Source organism: Ceratotherium simum, chromosome 19, assembly GCF_057802395.1.
Source record: "Ceratotherium simum simum isolate JZ-2026a chromosome 19, ASM5780239v1, whole genome shotgun sequence".
Taxonomy (NCBI): Eukaryota; Metazoa; Chordata; class Mammalia; order Perissodactyla; family Rhinocerotidae; genus Ceratotherium; species Ceratotherium simum.
Window position 1 is genome coordinate 29,635,981 of NC_141918.1, and position 24,582 is coordinate 29,660,562.

The 24,582-nt window shown below is 43.3% G+C and overlaps 2 long non-coding RNA genes across 3 annotated transcripts in view; one reads left to right on the top strand and one right to left on the bottom strand.

Moving 5' to 3' along the window:
* Window positions 1-24,582, bottom strand: part of LOC147914516 (uncharacterized) — an 80,064-nt gene that overhangs the window by 30,065 nt on the left and 25,417 nt on the right. The gene's annotated exons all lie outside the window — the stretch shown is intronic.
* On the top strand, window positions 15,548-22,979 carry LOC147914517 (uncharacterized). Its single transcript, XR_015555246.1, has 3 exons — window positions 15,548-15,882; window positions 17,889-17,933; window positions 22,706-22,979. It is a non-coding gene; the product is annotated as an uncharacterized LOC147914517 (long non-coding RNA).

A 24,582-nucleotide genomic window follows, 5' to 3' on the forward strand; every position in this document is an offset into this window, starting at 1 on the left:
TTCTTCTCTCTCCTTTTCACCCACTCTGAAATGCTTGCAGTTCCCCTGAGATGGGCCTCTGTTCCTCCCCACCATCAGCTTGTCAAATTCCTCCTCATTCTTTAGGGCTCAGCTCAAGAACATCCTCTGGGAAGCCTCTGTCTTAGTCTGTTCAGGCTGCTATAATAAAAATACTGTAGACAGGGTGGCTTAAACAACAGACATTCATTTTTCACAGTTTTGGAGACTGGGAAGTACAAGATCAAGGAGCCATCAGATCTGATGTCTGGTGAGAACCCACTTTCTAGCTTGTAGATGGCTGCCTTCTCTCTCACACAGGAGACAGAGAGAACAAGATCTCTAAGTCTCCTCTTATAGGAGCACTAATCCCAACACAGGGGCTCCACCCTCATGACCTAATTATCTCCCAAAGGCCCCATCTCCAAATACCATCACACTGGGGGTTAGTGTTTCAACATATGAATTTGGGAAGACACAAACATTCATTCCATAACACCTGCTGTGCCTGTACCCTCAGCTGTCTTGCTCAGTCCCCTCTGCAGCCACCTCTGTACCAAGCCTTTGTCTCTGGACTAGCTCTTCCTAGCAAGGCTGTCAGCAACCACTCTCCCATATCAGCAACTGCACCTGAACAAAGCTCCCCTCCAGAGCTCCACTAAGTGTTCGAGGCTCCCACCTTGCTTTGATGGAGCTTCTGGGCGCCTGGTGGACACTGTGAGAGGGGTGCCAATCAGAGTAATCACTCAGACCCCAAACCAAGTCTTGGACACAGATAGGCATTATAATATTGTGATTTGTAATAAGAAATATATATTTGTTCTTCATCCCCGTTTTTTTGGCACAGAGCTCCTAAAACTCTTGGAATTTCCTAAGTGATGAGAGCTACAAAGGTGTCTTTTGTTATGTGAATGAGGTGACTTTTGGACTGCACCTAAGGATGGGGGCTGTTTGCCAGGAGAACCAAGCATGTAATTGGTTGGAATTCTCAATCCCACCCCCCTGACCTCTGGGGAGAGGGGAGTGGCTGGAGGTTGAATCAAATGGCCAACGAGTTAATCAGTCATGCCTATGTAATGAAGCCTCCATAAAACCCCAAAAGAACAAGACTCAGAGAGCTTCTGGGTTGGTGAACACATGGAGATTTGGGGAGAGTGGCGTGCCCAGAGAGGGCATGGAAGCTCTGCACCCCTTCTCTATAGCTTGGCCTATGCATCTCTTCATCTGGCTGTTCTGAGTTATATCCTGTTATAATAAACTGGTAATCTGGTAAGTAAAATCATTCTCTGAGCTCTGTGGGCCACTCTGGCAAATTAATCAAACCCAAGGAGGGGGTCATGGGAACCTCCAGTCTGAAGCTCGTCGATCAGAAGCACAGGTGATGATCTGGGATTGTGATTGGCATTTGAAGTGGAGAGACGGCAATCTTGTAGGACTGAGCCCTTAACCTGTGGGATCTGACACTATCTCCAGGTAGATAGTGTCCAATTGAGTTAAATTGTAGGACACCCAGTTGGTGTCCAAGAATTGCTTGTTGGTATGGGAAATCGCCCCTCTCCAACAGTGGAATTAGAGTCAGAATCTTTTTGGGCATTGATCCTGCTGGGCAGCAATGGGTGAAGTGCTAGATGCTGTCCAAGTAAGTGCTTTCTGGCACCAGTGGGGGACCAGCTGGTAGAGGGCCTGCCGCAGGCAAGGGGAGGCTGGGTAGTTGGCAGGTGATGATGACTCAGCCCCCATGGGGCTCCTGGACCTGGACAGTGTCCTGGCTGAGGCCCTTTGCTAGGTCCTTTCACCCAGCTCTTCCCAACAGCAGGCCCTTGCCCTTCATGGGCAACTCCAAAACAAACCAGCTAAGTGCCAGTAATACAGGAGTTAGAACATTCAGTTCCTACTATGTGACAATGGAGTGGCAGTCTCTCCTTTAGACCATGAGCTCTGGAAAGGCAGGGACTCTATCTTCAGCTTTGTAGACCCAGCACTAAGCACAGGGAGGAACACAGAGGTCACAAGACCATCAGCTATCTGTGTGCGGGATACTGTGCTAGGATCCTTGTGTATAATCAGTCTTGTAATCTTCACAACAGTTTTATGAGGTTAGGGCTATTAATATCTCCATTGCGTAGATGGGACTACTGAGGCACAGAGAGGTCAATGAATTTGTCCAGGGTTGCACATCTGGTAAGAGGCAGACCAGGGATTTGAACTTGGGATCTCTGGCTCCAGAGCCCACTCTCTTAGCTTTTATACTCTATGGCCTATCAAGTAATATTGATTAATCTTTATAAATAAAGATGTTAATATCCTCATTTTATTTAAGTACACACAAAATCACTTTTGGGGCCCCAGAAAAGTCTCCTCAAGGCTGTAGACCTTCATCCTAAAGCAGCTAAAACGTGAAACCACTGTCTGGGCAGCACAGGCTGTGGGTACTGAGAAGCCATAGAGAGAGAAATCTACAATGTTTTCACCTTTGAACCCCAAACCAAAAGCCATGAGGGCAAAACCTCTGATACACCAGCGTAAATTTGTGATGGAGCTATTTCTCACATGGGCCTCTGTTATGGATTGAATTGTTTCTTCCCCAAAAAGATGTGTTGAAGTCCTAACCCCTAGTATCTCAAAATGTAACCTAATTTGGAAATAGGGTCTTTACAGGTGTAAGTTAAAATGAAGTTATTCGGGTGGGTCTTAATCCAATTTGACTGTGTCCTTATAAAAAGGGGAAATTTGGACACAGAGACGGATATGCACACAGGGAGAACACAATGTGAAGATGAAGGCAGAGACTGGGGTGATGCTTCCATAGCGAGGGAACCCCAAAGATTGCCAACAAACCACCAGAAGCTAGGAGAGAGGCCTAGAACAGATCCTCTCTCACAGCTCTCAGAAGGAACCAACCCTGCTGACACTTTGACCTCTGACTTCCAGCCTCTGGAACTGTGAGACAGTAAATTTCTGTTGTGTACACACCTACCACCCCTCCACCCCCGTTTATGGTGATACTTTGTAATGGCAACCTCGTAAACTCATGTAGATGCCACTCTTTGTAGATGCTCCTGGGTGATTGGAAGCTGGATTGACACTCATGATACATGATTTTCCTGATCAATGCAGGGAGGCCAGCAAGGGGATGAAAAACAAGGAAGGTAGAGATAAATAGTATAAGTCACGGTGGGCAGAAGAGGGCTCATATGAGCTCAGGCTTGACTTACCATCTTGGAAGATGGATTAGGGTGAGCAGAGAGGAAAGGATTCTAGGAGGACCCAGCATGAGCAAGGGGATGCAGGGCAAGTGTGCGTGGGTGTTCGGAGGACGATAAGTAGACAGTAGGACTTAAATGCAGGGGTTCGGTAGAGAAGAATTTATATGGCAATGACATAAAAATGAAAGTCTTAAATATGGTATGATTCTACATCTCAGAGATCAACAGAGAGTACATATAAAAACCATTCATTCATTAAACACTTGCTTTTGAATGCTTATTGTGTTTGCAATCTTATGCCACATGTGGGCATAATTCATGAAGCCTCAAGACACACTCAATGTGTGATTTCAGCCAGACTTCATCTTTGATGACCGCGGCAGTCAATTTGACTTTCCAATTTACTGTCAACTTTTAGTTCGGCTGAGTGATTTCTTTAAATATGCTTAGTACTAAACTCCTCCAAATACTCTAAATAAGGAGACAAGGTTTTTATCAAGGGATCCCAGAAATGTGTATAACAAAAGTCATCTAATTTTATAAACATGCAAGTACCCAAGAATTCCCGTATCGAATGCTATCAGTTAGAGGATTTTCGAAGGAAATCCATATTTTCACTAAAGCATTCCTGAAGTCCTCCTTCTGGTAAAGAAAGCCAGGAATGAAACCCAGTCCTCTAAAAAGATACTTTAAAAAAAATTAATGGATGTCAATTCTCAGGTTAGAGGTTTATTAAGTTTCTTATGTACTCTTCAATCTTTCTATAATCACCATATCCTGTATTCAGTGCCCAGTTATGACTGAGCAGTTATACTGCTAATTTAAGTAATATTTAACTTAGCTTTAGTCAGTATTTGACATTTTTAGTAAATGTTATACTATTATACCGCTTAAACATTTATCAAGCAGCTAAAATTGAGTCTTTACCTCCTTTAGTATTTATCACTGACCAAACCAGGGGCAGCACACGAGAGTCATAGCAGAATTCAGAACTTATACTTAAGATAATAACAACAACAAACAAACACATAGAGACAGAGATTGGATTGGTGGTTACCAGAGGGGAAGGGACAAGGGAAGAGGGCAAAGGGATAATTAGGCACATGTGTGTGGTGATGGATTGTAATTAGTATTGGGTGGTGAACATGAGAACATGATGTAATCCATGCAGAAATAGAAGTATAACGATGTACACCTGAAATTTATACAATGTTATAAACCAACGCTACTGCAATAAACAAAAAATTAAAAAAAAAAAAAGAACTTATATTTAGTCATTGTGACCAAAAGTCATTGTGCATACATGGAAATGAGTGTGACCACGGCAGTTCAACAAAGAGAAACCAGCCTGTACAAGAATTAGGTCCCCACCCAACCCAACCCTTGTTGGAAGGAACCAGTCAATCTTAAAGTAAAATTGCATATTAACTTTTTTTTTTTTTAATGTTTAAACCTTTTTATTTATTTTTTTATTGTGGTAACATTGGTTTATAACATTGTATAAATTTCAGGTGTACATCATTATACTTCTATTTCTGCATAGATTACATCATGTTCACCACCCAAAGACTAATTACAATCCATCATCATACACATGTGCCTAATCATCTCTCTCGCCCTCCCCACCCCCCACCCCTTCCCTTCCAGTAACCACCAATCCAATCCCTGACTGTATGTGTTCTTTTATTGTTTTTATCTTCTACTTATGAGTGAGCTCAAACGGTATTTGACCTTCTCCCTCTGACTTATTTCGCTTAGCATAATACCCTCAATGTCCATCCCTGTTGTCACAAATGGCTGGATTTCATTGTTTCTTGTGCCTGAGTAGTATTCCATTGTGTATATATACCACATCTTCTTTATCCATTAGTCCCTTAATGGGCACTTAGATTGCTTCCAAGTCTTGGCTATTGTGAATAATGGTGCATTGAACACCAGGGTGCGTGTATCTTTACGCATTCGTGTTTTCATGTTCCTTGGTTAAATATCCAGCAGTGGAATAGATGGATTGTGTGGTAGTTCTATCCTTAATTTTTTGAGGAATCTCCGTACTGTTTTCCATAGTGGGTGCACCAGTTTGCACTCCCACCAACAGTGTATGAGAGTTTCCTTCTCTCTACATCCTCTCCAACACTTGTTGTTTCCTCTGTTGTTAATTACAGCCATTCTGACAGGTGTGAGGTGATATCTCATTGTATTTTTTATTTATATTTAGGAAACTCTTTATCTCTCCTTCCATTCTGAATGACAACCTTGGGGGCTAGAGTATTCTCAGCTATAGGTTTTTTCCTTTTAGCACTTTAAATATATCATGCCACTCTCTTCTAGCCGGTAAAGTTTCTGCTGAGAAGTCAGCTGATAGCCTTATGCAGTTTCCTTTGTATGTAACTTGTTGCCTTTCTCTTGCCGCCTTTAGGATTCTCTCTTTACCTTTAATTCTGGACATTTTAATTATGATGTGTCTTGGTGTGGGCCTCTTTGGGTTTATATTTTTTGGTACTCTCTGTGCTTCCTGTACCTGTTTCCTTCCTTAAGTTAGGGAACTTTTCAGCTATTGTTTCTTCAAATAGATTCTCTGCCCCTTTGTCTCTCTCTTCTCCTCCTAGGACACCTATAACACAGATGTTAGTGCACTTGATATTGTCCCAGAGCTCCCTTAGACTGTCCTCACTCTTTTTAATTCTTTTTTTCTTTTATCTCTTCAGCTTTAGTGATTTCCTCTAGTCTTTCATCCAGCTTGCTGATCCGTTCTTCTGTATCCTCTACTCTGATTTTAAGTCCCTCTAGTGACTTTTTCATTTCCAGTATTGTATTCTTCATTTCTGATTGGTTGTTTTGTATATCTTCCATTTCTTCGTTGACATTCTCACTGAGTTCATCCATTCTTCTCCCAAGATCAGTGAGCATCGTTATGACTTTTTGTTTGAACTCTTTGTCAGGTAGGTTGCTCATTTCTGTTTCATGTAGCCCATTTCCTGGGGCTTTGTCCTGTTTTCTTACTTGGAACATACTCCTTTGCCTCCTCATTTTGCCTCTTTCTCTGTGCTTGTATCTATGTATTAGGTAGGTCAGCTATATCTCCTGATCTTGGAGAGGTGACCTTATGTAAGTGATGCCTTATGAGGTCCAGCAGTGTGCTTTCCTCCCGTCACCAGTTCCAAGTGTTCCAGGAGTGATGCCCATGTGGGCTACATGTGTCCTTCTGTTGTGACAGGGTTGCTCTTGCCGTAGGTGCCCGGGGAGGCTGAGCTGTCGCCCTGTCCAGCTGGTTGTAATGCTCAGCTGCGTGTGGTTGGTGTGGACCCTTCAGTCTCTTTATTGAGTGTGGGGAGCACCAACACAGTTGGCTGCAAGGTCTAACAGCACATTCCTGTTGCAGTTTTTCTATTAAGTGAGTAGGCCCCCACTGTGGCTGGTTGTTAGGCTCAGGGGCTTACAATTGCTGTAGGCCTCCAGCCTAAAAGGCTCTTGCCAGCTCTCTGAGGATTGTAGCTGGGTGGAGCTGGCCCCAGGCACAGGAGCACCCAATTGTTTGAGGCTTTGGAAGGTGGGGCCGATCCCCTATGTGGCTGTTTGAGAAGCACAAGTCTTCTGCAGCGGACAAACCCCATCACCCACAGGGCAGCACACACTGTCAACCCAGCCCTGCCCCATGTGCGGGCCCTGATCCCTTGAAGTGGACCCAGTCGCCCCATGGCGGAGGCCTCAAACATTCCACCGATGCCCCACACACTCCACCTGCTCCTCAGGCATGCCCTGCCCCACAGAGGTGGACCCACTCGCCAGGCTGCAGAGAATCCAGACAGCTTGCTTAGCAGGCCTACGAGTTGCCCAAGGGCTTGTTGTTGGGTGGGGCCAGTCCCTAGGGTGGGCTGCTTTCCTTGGCTGAGCTGGATTAAATTGGTGCTCTAGTAGGTGGGCCAGACCCTGAACTAGCAGGCCAGGGGGAGAACTCTGATGCTGTCTGCCAGTGACTGTGTCAGCATGCCTGCACCAGGTCACAACAATGGCAGCCGCCAATGTCCCAGTCCCTGGAGAGGTCTCACCTCTCACTGAGATGCACCCAGAGCCTATCAGGTGAGTCTCTTTTCACGAAAGGACTATGCACTTTTCTTTCTGGTGATTTCAGGTTGCTTTCCAAGACAGGTGAATTTGTGCATGGGCTCTTTAAGAGCCGGCTTTAATTTCCTTATGTCCCAGCTTTTCTGGGGGTAGTCTCCATTGTTGTTAGTAGTCAGAAAAGCCAGATATTATGACACTCATCTCTGTTGTGCTGGGTCCAAAAAATGCTTATAGTGGCAACGTTCCCTGGTTCAGTCTCCCTCTCCTCCAGGGAAGGCTGCCTACCTTTGGGCTGCTCCCGGGTGGCCGTGAAGCAGTGTGTCTTGTGAAGGTGGCATTTTTCCTCTCCAGAAGGGAATTTCTGCCTCTTCCACCTCAGTCAGGACTGTCATTTCTTGCAGGGATTCCTCTTATCCAGTTTTCAGTTCTCTCTCAGGGGTAATTGTTCCAAGAGTAGTTGTAAGTATGCTGCGTCCGTGGGAGAAGGGGAGTTCAGAGTCCGCCTATGCCGCCATCTTGACTTCTCTCCGCAAATTAACTTTTCATTAATCTTGAAGCATATGCTGCATATGTGAGTATGCTCACGGCAATCTAATACCTAGAACAATTCCTCATATTCTACATTTCTTTTTCATCAGGCAGAATTCTGAAAATACAGCATTCTTCTTCCTATAGCCACAGTGGGTCAGCTTCTATGTGGCCAAAGCAAACTCGTAGAAAAGTGGGAATGGAGAGATGAGACTTCCTTCTTTGACACCAGTAAGTACTTTGAGTCACACCAAGAAGGGAAGGAGGAGTAAGACCTGCCAGTGAATAGCCTGTGGATCCGGAGCCCAAAGATCATTCATCCTTAAAATATTTATAGAGCATCTACTATGTGCTACTCTGTGCCAGGCACTATGCTAGGGGCTGAGGCTATGATGTTGAACAAAACAGACCAGGTTCCTGCTGCCTTGGGGAGAGACAGAAAATAGGCAAATAAACAAGAAAAAATTCAGATGCTGATCATTACAAGAAATTTTAAATAGGATAATTTAATAGACAGTTGACTGGTATCTCCTCCGGATTGAGCATCAAAGAAGATCCCTCTGAGATGGTGACAGCTAAGTCTGAAAGAATAGAAGGATCCAGCCATGGGAAAATCAGAGACGAGAGCATGTCCAGCAAAGGATACAGTTATGCAAAGGCCTGAGGCAGGAAGGAGTTTGGCAGCTTCTGGGAATAGAAAAAAAGTCAACTTCTTTCCCCAAATGTTCGCAATGATCATGAATTATTTTATAATAAGAAAATAATGCTATTTTGGAAAAAAGTTCATATCCTTTAACATGTGTGGGCAGCAATCTTAATGAAATTCTGAATGAAGAAAATACTTTTAGGCACACTGATCTGCATAGCAGCATCAGAAATAGTGAAAAAAATAGAAACAACATAAATATCCAACACTAGCTGAGTGGTTATACAAATTGCAGCATAGCTTTTTTGGGGGATTATATAGTCAAAGTCAGCAAACGTATCAAAGTTATCAAAATCAAATTTTGAGATAATGCTAAATGAAAACAAGCAGAATACAAAGTGGATGCTCTCAACTATACAGAAATTAAAAAACAGGGAAAAAAGGAAATATAAAAATGTTTAAAATAATTGTGTTTGGGGTAGAATTATTTTTCTATTTTTCCAAATTTCCTTTAATAAACATGAATTACTTTTATGATAAAAAAAAATTGAGCCTTTAAATAAAATAGTTCTTTCTCTCCTCCCTGTTTTGGTACCCCCAAAATATTTTTCCCCTTCCCATCTTCCACCCTAACCTTCACTCAAGAGTGTGTGCATGCACGGACTCTTCTATTCCACTGTAGTAGACAGACATATCTGTGGATATAAATATATATGTCTGAGTGACTATGTAAACACCAGGGAGCCACCTACTACGTAAATCAGTGGCTGTGAATGCTGCTTGTAATGGACTGTGCCTTTAGCCCAGAGACTGCACTGAGCACTTATCACTTGGATAATACATGAAAGAGCAAAGGCAGGCAGTGGCGGATGGAGAGGAGAGATTTTCATATCCTGGAGGAAGTGGAACTTCCATGGAGGGAGGGGCACTAAAGGAGGAAAGCTAACGGTTAGCCATGAAACCCTGGGGGAGGATGGCTGAGGGTCTGGAATTCAGAATCCTAAGAAAGCTAGGGTTTGGGTAGTGTCACAGATCCGATTCCCCAGAAAACAGATTCTGAGATGGAGATTTGCAAGCAGGTAATTAATGTTGTGGGTTGAATTGTGCTCCCTAAAAAAGAAAAGTTGAAGTCCTAACCCCTATACTTCTATATGTTACCCCATTTGGAAATAGGGTCTTTGCAGATGTAATTGGTTAAGATGAGATCATACTGGATTAGGGTGGGCCCTTAATCCAATATGACTGGTGTCCTTATAAGAAGAGGGAAATTTGGACACAGACAGGGAGAACACCCGTGATGATGGAGGCAGAGATCAGAGTGATGCATCTACAAGGAACACCAAGGATTGCTGGCAACACCAGAAGCTAAGAAAAAGGCGTGGAAAAGATTCTCCCCTCGAGCCTTCAGGAGGGAGCACGGCCCTGCTGACAACTTGACTTCGGGCTTCTAACCTCCAGAACTGTGGGAGAATCAATTTCTGTTGTTTTAAGCCACCCAGTTTGTGATATTTCTTATGGCAGCCTTAGGAAATGAATACATTTGGGGCATGCCCTCAGGAGCTACACATGTTAGGGAGTGAGGGAGGCAGGACTGGGCAGAGGGAGATGTTGAAGAGGGAGATGCAGTTGCAAAAGTGACCTCAGCCCCTGAAGAGCTCTGGAGTTGGGAAGACTCTACAGAAATGTCCTAACTGGAGGCAAAGGGCCTTTGTGTCTCCAGCGTACATCTGTCATTGGATTAAGGCTGCCCCTCGGAAGGGGTGAAACCTTGGGTGAGACAGTTTCCTCTGCTGAGGGCCAAGGCCAGAGAGGGACTCAGCTGTGTGCCATCAGCTTCCAATACCAGCAGCAGCTGAGGAGGTTGGGATAGCAAGAGGCTCTGGCCAGAAGGGAGAGCTGGGCGGAACAGCACAGTGCCCATTACCAGTGGCCATTTTGTCCAAGCTTAGGAAGGGCTCAGGGGCCCAGAGACAAGCGGTCTGTTTCTTCAGGAACCAGCTGACTCCAGAGGGAGAACCGAAGGCAGGGGAGAGACAGAGTGAACAGAGAAGACAGACGGAGCTCTTAGAGCCTGAAGAGACTTAGAGACCTTCGGTCCAAACCCACAACCCAACACTGGACTCTGTCCAAAAGCAAGGGGGAAAGTGCAGCCTCCGTTCTGTAGGGTGACCCTTTCCCTGGAGGATGGAGAAGTTCTTCCTTATTGTCAGCTAAGATCAGCCTTCCTGTAACTTGGTTTTTCCACCTTGCCTAGCCAAGACTTTTTCAGTCTTTCACCTACTTATTCCCAGCAGACTAAAGATTTGCTGAGTTTTACTTTTTGTCATTTGCTGTGTACTTTTTTTCCGACTACACACATTCTCTCCCATCTCCTTTCTCAGACGGCTGCTGAGGCTCATTGCTTGTGAGCACCAGGGAATGTGTCTCCCTTCCTCCACCAGGCAGCGCTTCAAATATTTTGAAGACACTTTTTATATCCTCTCTAAATCTTCTTTTCTCCAGGCCAAATATCCTCAGGACTGGATAAATTCTAGGTTCTCTTCCAACTATACAATTCAATTACACTAGAAGATTCCTTATCTTCTTTATATGATATTCTTTCAAACATTTCTTCAATCATCATATATTTATTAAGCATCTATTTTGGGCCAGGCACTTCACTAGGTTCCGGGGATAAAAAATAAGTAAGGAAATTCCTGCTCCATGAGTTTATATTGTTTGGGAGAAAAGACAAGAAAAAATCTCTCTGATATGACTAGCACAACCAACAGCAGTTCAGTGAAGATCGCAGGACACGAGGTGTACTGCCTAGATTCGAATCCCATCCCACCACTCACTAGCGATGTGTCTTCGAATTACTTAATCTCTTGACCTTATCTCTTGACTTAATCTCCTTCATTCATAAAAGGGATAAATACAATGTCTACCTCATAGCATTGTCATGAGGGATTAAATGCATGAATCCATATGAAGCTCTTAAAACAGTGCCTGGCACACAATTTCACTCAGTGAAAGTTACCCATGATTCTTGCCCTTATTATTACTGTGAAATTAAAGATTCCATGGGAAAGAGATGCATCAAGGATGATGCTCAGGGTTCCGCCTGATCCACCGAGTGGAGGGTAGAGCATTTACTAAGACAGGAAGACAGGAAGAGGAGCAGGCCTGGGATGAAGTGTTGAGTTTATCTTTGTACACCTTAGGTTTGAGAGAATGATAAGACATTCAAAAACAATTGTCCAGAAGACTGTGGTTATAAATTTCTGGAGCTCAGGGGACAGGTGTGAGTTGGAGTTAGACATTTTCATAACCTCTCAGTATCCTAACCACCCTTTTCTAAACACTTGCCATGTTCTCAGCCTCTAGAAACAAGGTGTCCAGAGCTGGTCACAGCACTTAGATGTGGTCAGATCAGCCTGGAGCACATATATGTCTGGGGATGAAGGGCAGTTCTTGCACGTGGTCAAAGACGGCAATCACCTACCTTTGCCAGTACTATGCTGGGTGCCGGGCATACGAAGATGGGTATTACACACTCTTGCTCTCAAGGAGCTTGCTGCTAGTCAATCAGTTATTCCTGAGGTGAGTATAAAGCTCTGTCCATAACAAAAGAAAGAAAATGTTCTTTGGTTTTTTTAGATCTCAATTTAATTTCCTGTAGGAGCCCCCCTTCTATTGGGTGGCAGAAACTCAATTTCCATCAATTTGGGTTCTCCTTGCCCTGTGCCTGGGGTTGTGTCCAGGTTCCAGGAGTCTGCAGAGGTGTCCAGAAGGAGGGCACAGAACTTTGCTGTCATCTGTGCCTGCTTGCTTCTACTGAGTTGGCTGTCGGCCTCTCTGGTCCTCAGCTACGGGTCCACATGGCACCTGCTGAGCCATCCTGTTCCTCTCCTCCCACAGGGCTCTTAAGGTCTAGGATTCTCTCTCTCTCCCTCCCTCCTAACCACCTTCTCTCCATCCTTTGCCCCCCCACCCCATCTCCCCGTGTCCACACCTCTCTGAGATGGTCACAGGGAAATGCTGGGGGGCCAACTGAGGCCCTGTCTGGCTCAATACGCCACAAAGCCATTCCTATCACAGTTCCTCCAAGGAAGGCTGAGCCCCAGGGAGGGACAGGCTGCAAGGGGGCCGTTTATCAGAGACCCATGCTGTCTATTCACTCATCAATTCTTCTCCAAAACAAGTTCCCCAGAATAAAAGAAATACTGCCAAATAAAACATTCTTACTATTTCCAAATATTATCATGTCTCACCGTTCACCCATCTCTGTCCCTTGAAGCCAGGTGGGTCCACCTTTAAGGCTAGACTCCAGCAATCTTTTGATTCCCATGTTTTCAAACTGATCTCCTCTCTCCATTGCCAGACTCCTGCATCCATGATTTTTCCTTCATTCTGAGTATTCCTGACCTTCAGAACTTGGTGTTCTGGCTCAGTCGGCTCCTCTACCTCCAGCGTCTCCTGGTGTTTCAGCCAGGAGAGTGAGGTGATCAAAACCAGAGACAGGTAGGAAGATCAGAGAATGTTTGCTGTAATCCAGGCAAGATGTGGTAAAGGCTTAAATTTAGGCTGGGCCAGTGGGTGTTCAATCCCCCTCCCTTGAGGGATGCCAAGGCCACTCCAAGAAGTGGATAGAAGGTGTAGTACCACAATCAAGGCTGAGACATCAGGGGAATCAGCAAAGCAGGAAGCAGGTCAAGATGGATTCTGAAAGTAGTATATAGATGCTCCTTGTGGCTTTTGATGAGATCCTCCAGCAGGCCTGGCAGGTGTATCAACTACATTTAAAGGGTTGACATGGACAGTCAGGGGAATGGATGCAATGGAGAAGAGATAGACTTATCTACAGAGTCTGGTAATCAATTGGTGTGGAGAGCAAAGGACCTGATAAACTCAAATTTTACATTGTTAGGGAGGAAAAAAGACTTTCCTATACCCTCTATTTAAGTGACTGGGACCTGCGAATTAAACTGACAAAAGACCAGCTTAACAGGAGAAAAGACATACATGTTTTACCTGATGTTAATATTTTGATTTTTTTATGTGCACAGAAGGCCTTAATAGAAAAGAAGCGAAGACCTACAGAGGCGGTTAGACCCAGAGGTTTATACACCATTTAACAAAGGACGATACATTTGTGAAGATGTGACAAGACAAAGGAAAAGGGGTTTGGACTTCTAGGGGAGGTAAATTGTGGGAAGGTAAATATATGGGGGAAACTAATGATGGGTAAGGGTTATTTTAGTAAGGTTTGTTTGTGCTGACCCATCTCAGTGCCAGCTTTGTATCTCTAGTGGTAAGGGCTGTTCTCCTCCTGGTATGGGAGAGGAAAGCGTGAACACCTCCAACAAAGGAAATTTATGTCCTGTGTTTAGGCAGATGGGGGAGGGCAGAGAGCTCTCTCTGCATGTACTGCTTCTCAACTGCCTTCAGCTCAAAATAATCCTTATAGTGGCATATTTTGGGGTGGCATATTCTGATCCCCTTCAATATGCAAGTCTAGGGGGGTTAGGGGAGTGGGAGGGACATGCCCAAGTTTCTGACTTGGAGCCTGTGTGAGAAGTGGTGGCTTTCACTAACGCAGAAGAGAAAGGAAGTGGGCAGGAACAGAGAGAAGAAGGGTTCCGAATAGGTGTAGTGGGGAGATGGAAAGCAAGAGGGGGAATTATGGAATTAGCTCTTAGAGAGTGCAAAGCCGAAAGTGGTGGAGCAGTTCCGAGCAAGGTCCAGAGTGTGGTCATGATATTGAAGAAGGCAAAACTCCTTGGAAACGAACAGGCTGAGGACCTGAGGGCTGTGGGCGTTGGAAGGGTTGTCCACATGGACACGGAAGCTGCCAGAGATGTGAGGCCGCCCTTCCTGACGTGGCTGCCTCACCTCTCCGTAACTACACGCAGTGAATTAGCCATCCCTCCCAGCTTTTGTCATCTCAACAATCTGTGAACATTTCTTTTATGTTACTCCTCAAGTTGCTGATAGAAATAAGAAAGAGCCTGAGCCAAATACGTACCTTGACCAGGCTTGGGGAGTTCCAAATATGCTTTTACAGTTACAAAAGATTTTGTTTTATATAGTTAGGAAGAAATGTCAAGATAATATCCTATGTATCAGGTGACTAATCCCTCACCTCCAGTTCCTTTCCCGTGACAGATTGATCATAAGGCATGGCCGAGGGAGAAGGGTGAGGTATATATCCTGTGGTTTATTTCCTGGATTTTATCAAGTAGAAGTCATATCTCCTGGAATCTATTGAGCCCAGGTCCCATACATAATAAAAGGTTATATACTTCTCTCAATAAAATATATGCAAAAAGGCTCTTGGGCTTTCTAGCAGTGATGTGTTTTCTGTTGTACCTAGAGGCGATAAACTTAACTTTCATCTTCAAGTCTAGGATGGGAGGGGGATGGGAGGAGAGCAGGGAGGTAGAATGAGGGGATGCTGGTGGAGCCAACAGACTGGGTGGCAAGGAGCCTAGAACGAAGACAAACTGAGTCAGATGAGCTGGATTTTGCCAAGTCCCTGCCCCTCTGGTTTCCTCTCTGCCAAGAGGGCATCACCCTAGTTTACTATGCCTGGCTTAGTAGGTTAGCATGGGAATAAAGGTGAAACAATCAATGGGAAAGTGCCTTGTAAACTGTTAGTCATTAGAGACGTGCATTGTTTTTATTAGGGAAGGACCGCTGGGCCTGCATTTCAAATGTTAGGCAAGTCTTTGTTGCTATTAACTCTCTGCCCATCACTATGCATAAGCCTTCTCGTCAGCAAGATCCTTTGAAAACCGTGAGCTGTCTGAAGAGCTGCTTGATTCTGGTGGCAGAGAAAAGCTCCTGCCAATCTCACCAAAACCCAGGCCACCTCCAGGCCAATCTCAGCACCAGGTGGCAATGAAAAAAACCTCGGTGTTAAACATCTTAAAGAGTAATGTTACATTTCCCGAAGGCAGGGTGTGCCGCCTGGAAGGAGGAATTCGTCGCCACACAGGGAACACCCTCAAATCCTTTTTTAGACAACCCTCTCACTAAAGAGCCTGTCATTCTTACTTGCATTTTTCATTCTTATGTGGATTATTTTCTGATGCTTCTCTCCACCCATAACCCAAACAGCCCAACACAGCCCAGCAGCTCAGCTTTGCAGGTACATCAGAGGAAATGTAGTGAATACTTGAATTTTTTTTTCCGATGACACTTAATTTTCCAGGTCACAGCTGCCTCTGCCCTGAGCTATGTTGTATCAGACTCAGCAGGGTGGCAAGAGGAGAGATAAAGATCTTCTAGCTTCACCTCCTACTCTCCTTCAGCTCCTGGGGACAGCCAGCTAACCCAGGAGAGCTGCCTGCTCTCAGAAGCTGGAGTCCCTGGGTGGGCTGTTGGCGCCATGCCATGACCCGCTCCCTCCCTTCTTTCCCCATAATAACCACTGTTCAACAAGTTTGAGTCCCCAGGCAGGTAAGTGGCTCATAAATTGTTCAGTAAAGAGTAGCTGTTAAGATTCCTAATCGCATGCTCTGTGCTGTGGGGTACTTAAGGGAAATAGGACCCAACTCGCCTTGGAGAAGTTTAAAATCCATCAGTGCAGGTGGGTAGCATTTCTTATGTTCTAATTCTCACAGAACCTTCAATCTGGCAAGATCTCAGGAAAACAAAGGTCTAGTAGCCTGCCTTTCGGCAGGAAAATATCTTTAGTTTGCATATATAGCCCTAGCGGCTTGGACAGGGTAGGTAATTTTCTCAAGGTCACACGTTTGGCTGGGACAAGAACCAGGTTTTCCCCTAGCCTTCTGGTTCTCTGTAAGACAATGCCCATGTGCCTTCTGTTCTTCAGAAAGTAGCATTTGCCATTTAGAAGTGTCAAGTACAGAGTTGTGAAAATTGATCACTCTATTGTGCTGACTCCCCTGAAGATATTTGGGTCGTCTCAGACTGAGGCTAATTAAACCCCCAGAGTTGTGTCTCCAAACCAGCAATGAGCCAGGGGACAGAGAACAAAGTGGACGCCATCCATCCAGAGGAGGGTGGATGTATTGTTAAGAGGAAGGGAAAACAATTTAATAACGTAACGGCAACGTGAGAACAAAGGAAAGATTTTGAATGTATTAAAGATCCTCTTTTAACAGTGTAAACAAAACTGTGGCAGAGTGAAAAAAGGGAGAACAGGAAGTGGCCTCAAGGAATATAAATACAAAGACATATTGATTAAGAAATGTGGGTAGCCAGAGCAGGTTAGACTCTGCCACTCCAAGAAATTAGAGAAGATGAGGATCCTTCCTTCCTTCTTTTTGTCTCTCTGGCTCTCAGGCAGGCATTCATATGTCTCTCTCTCTCTCTCTCTCTCTCTCTCTCTCTCTCTCTCTCACACACACACACACACACAAGCAGGGTAAACATTGTGAATACAGCACAAACCACCACATCAAAGCTCGTAATCATCCTATTTCAAGGTTGCTACAACTCCAGAACTTGAGACGGTTTATTTGAAGATCTTTTCAAATGCTACGGGCTACAAAGGCCTCTGGACTTTTCTATTTCTTGCCTTTAAACACAGTTGAAAAGTCTTTTTCTTCTTCCTCTACCTCCCTGAGATGGAAGCCTGTGATATGTTTAGCAGTACTAAGATGGTGAACAGTGGAGTGCTGTTCAGTTGACCAGGAACTTAAATCCACTGGCTGGATTCCTGGTGGTATAAATGCCACATCAGAGATTTGCCTTTGTGGTGGCTCAGAAAAATTCACATCAGTGTTGGCCATACTTTCCTTGACCCCTAATGGCATCCTTCTTCCCACACGCTTCAGATCCATCTTTTTGGGTTTTTTTTTTAATTAGCAGACTTTTTTTTTTTTAGCTGTTTTAGGTTCACAGAAAAATTGAGTGGAAAGTATAGAGTTCCCATATACCCTGCCCCCTTCAGTTCCCTTACTATTAACATCTTGCATTAGCATGGTACATTGGTTACGGTTGATAAGCCAATATCAATACATTATTATTAACTAAAGTCCATAGTTTACATTAGGGTTCACTCTTGGTGTTGTTCAGTTCTATGGGTTTGGACAAATGTATAATGACGTGTATCCACCATTACAGTATCATACAGAGTAGTTTCACCCCCCTAAAAATCCTCTGTGCCCCACCTATTCATCATGTGCTCCACCCACCCCCTGGCAACCACTGATCTTTTATTATCTCTATAATTTTGCCTTGTCCAGAATGTTACATAGTTGGCATCATACAGTATGTAGACTTCAGATTGGCTTCTTTCACTTAGCAATATATATTTAAGGTTCTTCCATGTTTTTTCATAGTTTGATAGCTCATTTCTTTTTTTTTTTAATAATCACATCTATGAGAGAATTGCAACATTCCATCTAGCATTATTCTATTTGCTTTTATTTGAGGAAGATTGGCCCTGCACTAACATCTGTTGCCAAACTTCCTGTTTTTCTTTTTTCTCCCCAAAGCTCCAGTTCTACGTGGGACGCCGCCTCAGCATCGCTTGATGAGCGGTGAGTAGGTCCGCGCCCAGGATCCGAACCAGCCAACACCGGGCCACCGAAGCAGACTGCGCAAACTTAACTGCTATGCCACCGGGCCGGCCCCAGCTCATTTCTTTTTAGCACTAAATAATATTCCATTGTCTGGATGTCCCACAGTTTATTTATCCATTCACCTACTGAAGGACATCTTGGTCGCTTCTAAGTTTTGACAATTATGAATAAATCTGCTATAAACATCCACACGCAGGTTTTTGTGTGGACAGAAGTTTTCAACTCCTCTAGGTAAATACCAAGGAGCGGGATGGCTGGATCACATGGCAAGAGTATGTCTAGTTTTGGAAGAAACTGCTGTCTTCCAAAGTGGCTGTACCGTTTTGCATTCCCACCAGCAACGAGTAAGAGTTCCTATTGCTCCGCACCCCGACCAGCATTTGGTATTGTCAGTGTTTTGGGTTTTAACCTTTCTAATAGATGTGCAGTGGTATCTCATTGTTGTTTTAATTTGCAACTCCCTAAGGATATATGACATTGAACATCTTTTCATATGCTCATTTGCCATCTGTACATCTTCTTTGGTGAGGTGTCTGTTCAGATCTTTTGCCTTTTTTTAATTGGGTTGTTTGCTTCCTTATTGCTGAGTTTTAAGAGTTCTTTATATATTTTGGATACCAGTCCTTTATCAGATGTATCTTTTGCAAATATTTTTTCCCAGCCTGTGGCTTATCCTTTCATTCTCGTAAAGATCTATTTTTCTAAATCAATGCGTTCTCTAACCTTTTCCTCCCTGTTTCCTTGGAAAAGTCTTCTCTGTTTGTCTGAAAACTGGAGAAAAGGAAACCCCTATAGTAAAACTCTCAACACTCTAGGAAGGAAGTCAAACAAACCCAAGAGTCCTGAAACAATCTGACCTTCCAAGTCCTAAGGAGAATTGACAACTAGCGGCTACAGCACTGGGCCCAGCAAATAAAACCTGCTCCTGCCTCAGCAGAACCTAGAATGGAGCATCATGAAACAACCTGGAGGCCCTAAGCAGATTTTAACTCTCAGAGAGAGAGAGCTCCAAGCACAGCAGAGCAGGCAGTAGTTCTCAGTTGCTGTTCCCTCCTTTCACAGGGTCAAGAAAAGCTGTGGCTGTTAAGCAAATGGACCAGCTGGCTCTCATCAGCCCATGGACACCGCAGACAAAAAGAATTAATAAATCAAATCTAAGATAGTTAACAAGGGAAATGGTTACATCTTACCAATAAGTTCATTATTTTCCACATTGACTCAGCTCTGGACTATATCAAAGAAAATTGGTGGTGTTATCTAACACAGCCCAGACCACCAGAAGAGGCAGCACAGGCAGATCACATGCAATCACGCATGCACATAAGCACGGAGGGTTCAGAAAGACCGAGACAGCGATCTAAGTAACAGAGGCCCAAGAAATGGTGATTCCAAAAGAGAATTCTGAAATATCTTCTCTGAGCTTTACAGACTCACATTTGCCCTGATTACCCTGTGGAAACAGGAAGAACTCGTCCGGTAGGTTTTACCCGTTTGTTGGCTTTTCACTGTTGCCAAATATAGGTCCCAGGAATTGTGTTTGATCACTCACTCTCTTGCCTTTTTCCAGCTCTTTCGATTTGGCACTGTGGAATTGAGGAAAATAACCCCTTTTACAATTTAGTAAGAGGCACCTATAAAATCAGCCGTAATGGATCCAGTCTGATTGGGTCAGGGGTTGGGCGAGGCCAAGAAGATCCAAAGGTGAACTGCCCTCCACCCACATAATTCAAAATAAAATTAAGGTATAAAATAAATGTTGGAGAGTTAAAAATCTTATGGTGACTACATCAACACTTTTATATTTGTATATCAGATCATATATCCTTTCCAAAATCAATCTCTCTCTCTCCCTCTCCACCTCTTCTGCCCACTCTACTGCAGCTGCTGGTGACCTTAACATGGGCTGTGTACCTGACTTGAATGATCCCACATGGGTTCCATTAGACAACTACCCAAAACCCAAGAATGGGACATCCTAATCCTGGGGTCATCAAAGAGTGCTGAAGAAGACCACTTATTGACAGATATCATTAATTCTTAACTATTTTTCATGATCTGCCCCTACATTTTCTGTCATACACTAGATAAAAGTATTATGGTGACATATGTTTAGTATGGTGATGGCTGAGGGAGGAAGCTTATCTCAAACCCCTGCGGATTTCTCTTTGCCTGTTATCAGATGCTTCTTCCGAGTAGCTGACAAATCTGTAAAAATAAAACATTCGTATCTAGTAATAATAAATACTCCCGAACTGTCACATGTTCTAGCTTCATTGCCATTTGGCCAGTAAAATGTGAAATTTTTAAAAGATAAATTTTTAGACACTTTCAGGATTGGGAAATACTAATTTTCTAACTGGACTTTGAAATTGTAATTCCTTTTTTCTGGCAAGATTTATCCTTTAAATTGCTTGTCAAATTAATCTGACTTTGCTTTTTCTCCCGTTCCTTTTCTTATCCTGTTCACAATTCTTCCAGCATTGACTGACAGTTTCCCACCATGGGAGCCATTAGCCACCCAGCACTCCAGGCCTCTCAGCCATCCCAGGTGGGGGGCAAGGTATGGCTCTCACCTATTGCTGAGAATTTGAACATAAAATGCATAGGAGTGGGTTACTCAAGGAAAAGTGGGTATTTCTTCCCTTGGGGGTCCTTTCAGAAAGGGCAGGCAGGCTGGTTCAAGTACTCAGCCTAAATTCTGAGCAGGACAAATTAGGAGACTTCTGCCCAAGGGATCTGTTACTGGCAATTACAGACAATACATCCTATTAGAGTCAGAAGACAACTCCCCCCATCACACATGGCCAACCCCACATCTCTCACCTCAAGGAAAAAGCCTTAAGCTTGTTTTTCTCAAGGTTGCAGAATATATTTATGACTAGCATTGTTGAAGAAGAGGGCAATTCTGTTACTGAGCAAGGTCTTGCCACCCGATGCACACAGAAGCCGATACTGTGTTACGCCAGTCTTTGAAAGAAGAAGGAGTTTATAACCCAAATTGATTGGTAAGGAGACAGAAGGACAGGTTCTCAACTCTGTCTCTCCGATCCAGGGTATGGGGTAAGGCTTAAGGGATCAGGGAGGGCAGGCTGGTATTCGGAAGTGCTGGCAGGATGAGTTTCGATTGGCAGATCAAAATTTTCTCTTCTGCAAGAACTCAAAAAGACAATCCCATTTACAATTACAACAAAAATAATAGAATATCTAGGAATAAATTTAATTGAGGAGGTCAAAGACCTATACAATGAAAACTATAAGACATAGAAAGAAATTGATGAAGACATAAAGAAATGGAAAGATATCCCATGCACATGGATTGGAAGAATAAACATAGCTAAAATGTCCATACTACCTAAAGCAATCTACAGATTCAATGCAATCCCAGTCAAAATCCCAATGACATTCTTCACTGAAATAGAACAAAGAATATGAAAATTCATATGGGGCAACAAAAGACCCCAAATAGCTAAAGCAATCCTGAGAAAAAAGAACAAAGCTGGAGGCATCACAATCTCTGACTTCAAAATATACTACAAAGCTATAATAATTAAAATAGCATGGTACTGGTACAAAAAGAGAAACACAAATAGATGGAACAGAATAGAAAGCCCAGAAATAAAACCACACATCTATGGACAACTAATCTTTGAAAAAGGAGCTAAGAACATACAATACAGAAAGGAAATTCTCTTCAATAAATGGTGCTGGGAAAACTGGACAGCCACATGCAAAAGAAAGAAAGTAGACCATTTTCTTTCGCCATACACAAAAATTAACTCAAAATGGATTAAAGACTTGAAGGTAAGACCTGAAACTATAAAACTCCTGGGAGAAAACATAGGCAGTACACTCTTTGACACTGGTCATAGAGGGATCTTTTCGAATTCCATGTCCACTTGGACAAGGGAAATAAAAGAAAGAATAAACAAGTGGGACTTCATCAAACTAAAGAGATTCTGCAAGGCAAATGAAACCAGGAACAAAATGAAAAGACATCCCCCAGCTGGGAGAAAATATTTGCAAATCATATATCCGACAAGGGGTTAATCTCCATAATATGTAAAGAACTCATACAACTCAACAACAAAAAAACAAACAACTCAATCAAAAACCGGACAGAGGATATGAGCAGACGTACCAAGGAAGATATACAGATGGCCAATAGGCACATGAAAAGATGTTCATCTGGGCCGGCCCCGTGGCTTGGTGGTTAAGTGCACGCGCTCCGATGCTGGTGGCCCGGGTTCGGATCCCGGGCACGCACCGAGGCACCACTTCTCCGTCCATCCTGAGGCCGAATCCCACATACAGCAACTAGAAGGATGTGCAGCTATGACATAGAACTATCTACTGGGGCTTTGGGGGGAAAAAATAAATAAATAAAATCTTTAAAAAAAAAAAAAAAGAAAAGATGTTTATCATCACTAATCATCAGGGAAATGCAAATCAAAACTACAGTAAGATATCACCTTATACCCATTAGAATGGCTATAACCACCAAGACAAAGAATAACAAATGTTGGAGAGGTTGTGGAGAAATGGGAACCCTAATTCTCTGCTGGTGGGAATGCAAACTGGTGCAGCCTCTATGAAAAGCAGTATGGGGAGATTCCTCAAAAAATTAAAAATAGAAATACCTTATGATCCAGCTATCCCACTACTAGGTATTTATCCAAAGAACCTGAAATCAATAATCCAAAGAGGCTTATGCACCCCTATGTTCATTGCAGCATTATTTACTTTAGCCAAGAAGTGGAAGTAACCCAAGTGCCCACCGACTGATTGGATAAAGAAGATGTGATATATATATATATACACACACAATGGAATACTACTCAGCCATAAAAAAAGACAAAATCGTCCCATTTGCAACAACATGGATGGACCTGGAGGGTATTATGTTAAGCGAAATAAGCCAGACAGAGGAAGACAAACACCGCATGATTTCACTCATATGTGGAAGACAAACTAACACACGGACAGAGAGAACAGCTTCGTGGTTACCAGGGGGAAGTGGGTTGGGGGGTGTGCACAAGAGGTGACGGGAGACATTCATATGGTGACTGACAAATAATAATGTATGACTAAAATTTCACAATGTTATAAACTAGTATGACATCAATACAAAACAAGCAAACAAACACATAGATACAGAGAACAGATGGGTGGTTGCCAGAGGCAGGGGACAGAGGGGAGGTGAAAGGATGAACGGGGTCAAAAGGTACAAACTTCCAGTTATAATATAACTAAGTCATGGGGATGTAATGTACAGCATGGTGACTATAGTTAATAATACTATATTGTTTGTATATTTGAAAGTGGCTAAGAGAGTAGATCTTAAAAGTTCTTATCACAAGAAAAAAAATTTGTAACTATGTGTGGTGATGGCTGAATTACCCTTATTTTGGTGATCATTTTACAAGATATGCAAATATTCAATCATGCTGTATACTTGAAACGAATATAATGTTACATGTCAATTATACCTCAATAAAAAAAAAGCTCATAAAAAAAAATTTTCTCTTCTGCACACGCTCCTGGCTGGCTCACAGCCCCTGAAAAACAGCTTTAACGTTCTTGTTAAGATGAGGTCAGTGCAGTAAACAAGAATAAAGTTGTTATGTAGATTTGAGTCATTGCTTTCTCTATTGATAATAGTTTCTAGAGATTTGGAGTCATCCTCTCCTTCCTGGCACAGAAAGGAAGGCACCCTTACAAATGGAGATTTCTCTTTATAAATATAAGTTTCCCTTACAAATGGGTAACCTCTGCTAGGTTTTCAGAGCTGTTCCTATGTCTGCTGTTTTTTGTTTTATTTTGTTTAACCATCATCAGATCAAAATAGCCCTTATGCCAAAGAGGCGTATTTTCAGGTGGTAAATTCTGTTCCTGGTCCTATGGTTACAATTCTACCCAAAGCTATAAGGCAAAATAGTCTGAGTCAGCGTAAGATGAAGGATCTCATTCTCATTTTTATCAGTTTGCTCACTAAAATTCCAATTGTTGTGACAAAGTAATTACGTAGTGGAGGAGCTGTTTGTTACAGCTGACATTCTCATAAAGCAGCAGTGGGGGGCTAATTGACCAGCGTTATTGGGTAAAGAATTACAAGTTGAAGCGGAATTATAAATAAATGTCCCACTGCTCTTACATAGTTTGAATATACTAAAACTAATGTCTAGGATCCGGCGATGCAATTAATTTTGATATAATGCCCAATGTAGAGTGTGGGCGTACGTGGCTCAGCCCTAGACTGCAAAGACAGGTGGCCCAAAGACTTAGAGCCTGAGGCACGGACCATTATGCCTAGACTTATCTCTTAGCTCATTCCCACGGCCCCCCCACCCCAATCTTCTGGAATGTAACTGAATGATGCAAAAGTGTCCACCACACCTGTACTTAGAGGATAAAAGCCTTCTTTTTCATGCTGAGGAATTGAAGAGATTGCTACACAAATGCAAATTCCACCCTAAATGCTATCCCTGCAGCAAAGGTGAGAATTGAGGCATTCATTCAAGGGAAGGTTTAATGTTTCTAGAACAGAGGTAGTGTTTCAAAACAACCACTGCCCCCACCACAACATCAAAATGTAATTTTGCATAAAATG